This window comes from Molossus molossus, unplaced genomic scaffold, assembly GCF_014108415.1.
Source record: "Molossus molossus isolate mMolMol1 unplaced genomic scaffold, mMolMol1.p scaffold_m16_p_4, whole genome shotgun sequence".
In the NCBI taxonomy this organism is placed as follows: Eukaryota; Metazoa; Chordata; class Mammalia; order Chiroptera; family Molossidae; genus Molossus; species Molossus molossus.
In genome coordinates this window covers 36,294,725-36,300,724 of record NW_023425377.1, presented here as the reverse complement: position 1 = coordinate 36,300,724, position 6,000 = coordinate 36,294,725, and the positions used below count along the sequence as shown (strand labels likewise).

The following is a 6,000-nucleotide window of genomic DNA, read 5'->3' as shown; positions in this document are numbered from 1 at the left end:
TTAGGTGACAAGGGCCTCCTCGGGGCGGACCCATGCCTGTGTGCCACAAGCACTAGAAAGCTCGATGGAGCACTGGTCAAGGGGCAGACTCATGGGCCGACTGCCTGGCTCAGAACCCGCTCAGCCACTTCCTGGCAAGTTCCTTGGCCTGCACCTCAGTTTTCTCATCTGAAAAATGATAATTACAGTGATATCGACCTCAGGAGGTTACTATGCGTATTAAATGAGGAAATACCTGCAAAACTCTTAGATCATCGCGTAGCCCTGTTCATCAGGGGCTTAAGAAACATTAGCTGTTGCCATTAATTGCCCTCATTTCAGACACAATGTTCTTTTTTTTTTTAATCCTCACCTGAGGACATTTTTCCATTTTTGTTCAGGTAGAGTGGGAGGCAGAGAGAGGAACAGAGAGAGAGTGAGAAACATCGATGTGAAAGGAACACACCGAGTGGCTGCCACCCGCACGGCCTACCAGGGCCGGGGACAAACTGCAACCGAGGTACGTACCCTTAGCGGGAACCGAACCCAGATATCTCAGGACCGCCGGCTGACGCTCTACCCGCTGAGCCAAACCGGCCAGGGCCAGACACAATATTCTTGAAGGATTAAAAGAGTCTGCAAGAATGAGGGGCAGGAAGAAATGTCCACGTGTAAGTTACAAGGCAGTGTGCTTAATATTTCAGAGATGAACAAAGCAGATTAGGAGCTCATTAACACCAACTAAGTCACCAGAAGAAACAGAGAAAGCTTCGCTGAGAACTCTGAGCTCACTCCAGCTTCAAGGCCTTTGCACGTGCTGGTCCCCTTGCTTGGCAAGGTCTATCCCCACATCCTCCATGGCTGGTCCCAATGCCCCCTCCTTAGAAGGGCTCTCCTGACTACCCTCTGAAGGAACCTCCCCCCACACTCCACATCACCCTGTGGCACTGCCTTCCCAGTGTTCCTTGCTCTCTGAAATGGTCCCATGTGTCTACTTGCTTACTGCCCGACTCCTCCACCAGAATCGCTGCACGTAGCCAGGAACTCCCCCCGAGCCTAGGGAACCATGAGGGCAAATGTGTGTCTGGCCTGAAGTTCTGCCCATGGCAGAGTCCCTGAGGACTCAATTGTCAAGTTAGACGACCTCCCATGACATGAGCTTCGCGGTGTGATAAAACCTGTTGAAGCTCTGAACCTCCATTCAACCTTTCCAGAGCCCAGCATTCAAAATGTCAGCCAGGCAACTCAGAGCCCTCTTTCCCAGTATTCCCACCACAGCAAGGGGCAGGGGCTCTCCCGCACTGGGCGGGGGGGCATCTGCCATGTGATCTGGAAAGTCCAGGGTTTTCTTCCGTTTATGGAGGAAATGAGTACAGAGGTGCATGTGGCAAACCTCACCGTGCCACGGGCCGCCTGCGGCACACGCCAGTACCCAAGCGACCCACGGTCTACTGGGAAATCGCTTCCCCAGCCACAGCCTCCACGAGGAAAATGCACTTGTAATGAAGAGCTGACACCAAACAGCTCAGTGAGAAAACATGGTTTGAAAATTAAGAATTATATGAGCAGAGAATTATATATGATGTAATAGTATATAATTATAAGTTATATTTATGATTATATATTAATGGTAATAGCTAACATTTATGAAGCCCTGCTTAACAATGGTGGAATTTTGTTGATTTTGCATCAGTGGAGAACTCTGAATTTATAACATAAAAATAGATGCAACAAATGGAATCATTCATTCTAATAGCAAACATGTATGAGGAGCCTGCTCTGCACCAGACCCTGAGCTGAGCAATGAACAGAGATCATTTCCTCACGGTGCTCACAGTCTAGGGATGACAAAGGAAGAAGTGAGGAACGCTGCTGGAATAGGTCCAAAAATAAAGATTTTAAAATAGATCCAATAATAACAATGATATCGGCAACTAACATTTATTGAGCAAATGCTATGTCTCAGACACTGTCCCAGTGGACTCTTCACTCGTTTAGTCCTCACAACATACATACGAGGTAGAATTATGATTACTTGCATTTTACGGGGGAGGACAGTGAGACACAGAACAGTTAAGTCACTTGCCCGGGGTTACGGGGAGCGAGTCAAAAGCTACAGAGGTGGATTGTGCATGACCTGGGAAAAAGCTAAAAGAACACACCAAGCGGTATGACTGTGTTTCTCAACCTCTGCACTACTGACATCCTGGGCCAGAGAATTCTTCATGAGGAGGCTGTCTCGTGCACTGTAGGACATTTAGCAGTATCCCTGGTCTCCAGATGCCAGCAGCAACTCCCTCTCCCGCCCACTCCTGTTGTGACAACCAAAAATGTCTTCAGACATTGTTAAATGTCCCCTGGAGGTCAAAAGCCCCTGCAGCTGAGAACCAGGGGGTTAGAGGCACACTGGCAGGCAAGGGCACATCAGGTCTGGGAACTAGGGTAGCCTGATGGGGCTGGTGGACGTGGACTGGCTCAGGGACTAAGAATGGGGTTCAAGGGGTGCTGGGAGCCAGAGCACAGAGAAGCCTCACAACCCACAGTAACAGTTGGGACTTTTTCTGGACGCAAGCTGGCCAGGAGATGGAATGGCAAGAAATGGGGGGGGGGGGGGGGCTCGGCGAAGAGACTGACAAGAAGCCAGGAAATAAAAGACCATTTGAGAGTAGAGGCGGCATAGTGGACAGGCTTGGGGAGGGGAAAGGGAGATGGGGGATCCAGGGGTGACACCAGCCCACAGAGCTGGGTGACTGGATGGATGGCACTCACAATGACGGAGGAGAAAGCGGAGCTCGGTTTTGCACGTGCTGCGTTTGAACTGCCGTCAGGAGAGGTCTTCCGAGTGGACGTGCCACTGCGCAGCTGGATGACCTGCACCGTGAGCCCCCAGCCCGGGCTGGAGGTACATAGGAAGAGTGTGAGCATCTGTATGAAAGCGTTCCTAGTGAATTAAACCATCCAGGAGAGACGAATAAAGTAAGAAGAGGCCTGAGGAAGGAACCCCGGAGAACCACCAATATTTAAAGTTTGAGAGCAAAACAGGAGCTAGACAAAAAGACAGAGATATCAATCAGGTCAGAAAGCCAGGAGAGAACATGTGCAAACCAATGGAAATCAGGGAAGGTCAGGTGACACCAGAACCCAGGGCCATGACTGAATGGGAGGAGGTGACTGACAAGCACCCAGGTCACCAATTGTGGTTATATTCATATAAAATGTTCTCATAAAGAAATACATGTTACCAATCTAAACGAACACATTTCTCCAAACTTTGATAGTTGAAGAGACTACCAAATCACACACTCATTTCATTCGCTTGTGATCCCACTGAGATTAGACAACGTCTCTAATGCCAAAGGGCTGCCATGGTCATGACAGCTGAAAAGAAGCACAAATCATGGCAGCTGAACAAACACAGTGGGCAAAGCAGAACCCTGGAATATCAAGTCCAAGTTCCAGCCAAACTCCTCTTAACAACATGAAGATCTGTGTACAAACTTATGCTTTTGACAAATGGTAAACTAATCTTTTCATAAGAGCCCCAACTTGGTTCTTGTTTATCTGGAAAAGTTCTGTTGAACTGTCAGGGGTTTTTACTATCAGACACACAGGTATGTTTCCAAAATATAAAGTCTTCTCTGAAGCAACATTTCAAATAGTTGCACATTCAATGTGTGTTTTATACCCAACACTTATTTGCAATCTGTGCCTGCCGGGTCGTTTGCTCGTCCTTCACAGTGAATCTGCATGAAGCAATTACGATGCAACTACACAGAACTCAAGAAGCTGGCAAAAATCGATCTGAGGCCGGAGACACACAAGCACACCAGAGGACAGAAAAACAGACAACAGAGGAGTCTCCATCTTCCAAAATGTCTCTAGAAGAGCATATACAGGGGTTGGCAAAAGAAGGTTTCCAGTTGTTCATAGGGAAATTGATACAAGAGTCAACTCTGTGTTTCGCGTACTCACAGCTGGAAACCTACTCTTGCCGCCCCCGTATATAGACTTCTGTTCCCAGCACTGCACACGGCTTGTCCCATCGTCAGACCTCTTCTAGAGATCCCTGAGGAACCCGAGGTTCCCAGCTGTAAGAGACCTCTCAAATAGAAGAGCTAATGACAAGAAGGGGAGCTTCAGACTTGGGGTGGACTCCAAACCTCCATGGCTGAGCATGCCGTGCTGATGACGGAAGAAAACCGCATTGCATTCACTGGATGGGCAGCCAGCAAGTTGACGGATACTGCGATTTCTTTCAACTTCCTTACATGCAGCCAGCATCCCTCTTTCCAGAGTCATAAAAATATGCTGATGTATGCTGCTGTCCTTAGCTTCAGGTGCTGTCTGAGCTGACAAGGGGCACTCTGTCAAGATGAGGATACTTCCCCTCGAGTGTGATCATTCTCTGGGGAGTTAGCCGGGCAGCACGGCCACGGTCCAGCAGAGGTGACCTGCTCTTGCGCAGAGCTGCTCTTAGGGGTTGTTGGCAGGCTGACAGCTTGTTTTGATACCCTAGCCAGTGGGCAGCGTGCACACACACACCCCCAACTGCAAGTTACACTCAGAAATGTTACAAGAACTGGAGACGCAAGCAGCTGTCCCCGAACTCTGAGCGGCCTGCAATCTCTTCTCAACCTAGACATTAGTGGGAAAGGTGTCTGGATTGTACCTCTCCACAAGTTTTCTGGGGATGTTCCAGTCCTATTTACAGAAATAAATTCACTATTTTAAATAATTATAGTTATAAAATCTTTTTTTAGGAAATTAAAAAAAAATAAACAGAAGGGGTAAAAATAAAGTTCCTATAGTCTCATCAGCCAAAGACAGCTATATTGCTTTATGCTTTTATATATCTACATGTCCACAATTTTAAATATAACCATGTAATGCATATGCCCTTTTAATTTAAAATGCTACATAAGCCTTGGCCGGTTTGGCTCAGTGGTTAGAGCGTCGGCCCGAGACCAGAGTCGCAGGTTCAATTCCAGTCAAGGGCACATACCTAAGTTGCATTCGTTTCTGGCCCTGGTCAGGGTTGTGCAGGAGGCAGCCAATCAATGATTCTCTCTCTCTCTCCCTCCCGCTCTATCTGAAGATGAATGAAAAAGATCCTTGGGTGAGGATTTAAAATAAAATAAAATATTACATAAACTTTCTGTGTCATGGCACATACTTGGTCCATATCTGAAGTATAGTATAATTTATTTGAGATTTGTATTGTTTGTTTGCTTAGTTTTGAGATGGTTTCAGTTTGCCACTATTATAACAATGTTGCAATGAACCTTTTTGGTGATTAAATCTTTGTTCACCCTTGTAATTATTTCCTTAGGATAAATTTTAGAAAAGGAATCTCTGCATTGCCAGGAAACAAGAATATGCAAAACTGGAAAACTATGGACAAGTTGTGTTGGACTGTATGCCTGCTCCCCCGCCTCAGCCTGAGAAGACCATGTGTTGCACACCAAGGACATCGCTGACACCTCTAGAAAAAGATTTGGGCCTCCCCCTGAAGGTTCCCAAGTTCTTTCATTGACCTATTTCTTCCACGTCCTAGATTCTTATATTTTTCTAAAACATCAATGTTCACCTTTTTTTTTTAATTAAATAATACCTACTCATGGTTCCACATATTTTTAAATGTACACAGTGAATACACTTGTTCCCACTTGTTTCTTCTCTGCCCTGTTGTATTCCCTGCTCCTCTTTGCTACCTGCTGCAGGTCACCACTGTCACTAATTTTTTGCATATCCTTCCCAAAAGTACATGTGCACCTACAAGAAAATAAAACTGTATAATCTATCCCCTTTTCCCCACTTTTTAAACCAAGATAGGTTTATATACACCAATCTCTAGCTTGCCATTTTGATGTAAAATATTCTGAAGAAACTTTTAAAAATATTAGGACATAGAGAACTTCCTCATTCTTATTTTAAAGAAACTTCAGCTGATACATTTCCTAACAACCCTGCATTTCAAATAATAAAATTACCAGACCCAAGAAATTTACCATTAATACCCAA

At 46.0% G+C, this 6,000-nt stretch overlaps 1 protein-coding gene across 10 annotated transcripts in view; it reads right to left on the bottom strand.

Annotated features, from left to right (window-relative positions):
• Positions 1-514: 514 nt before the first annotated feature.
• KLHL3 (kelch like family member 3) overlaps positions 515-6,000 on the bottom strand; it is a 551,388-nt gene continuing 545,902 nt past the window's right edge. For 9 of the 10 annotated variants that reach the window (XM_036281814.1, XM_036281812.1, XM_036281809.1 and 6 more), the window contains one exon: positions 515-615. The gene's annotated coding sequence lies outside the window, so the exon portion shown is untranslated. The remainder of the gene's footprint in view (positions 616-6,000) is intronic. The other variant, XM_036281820.1, reaches the window with a different exon arrangement.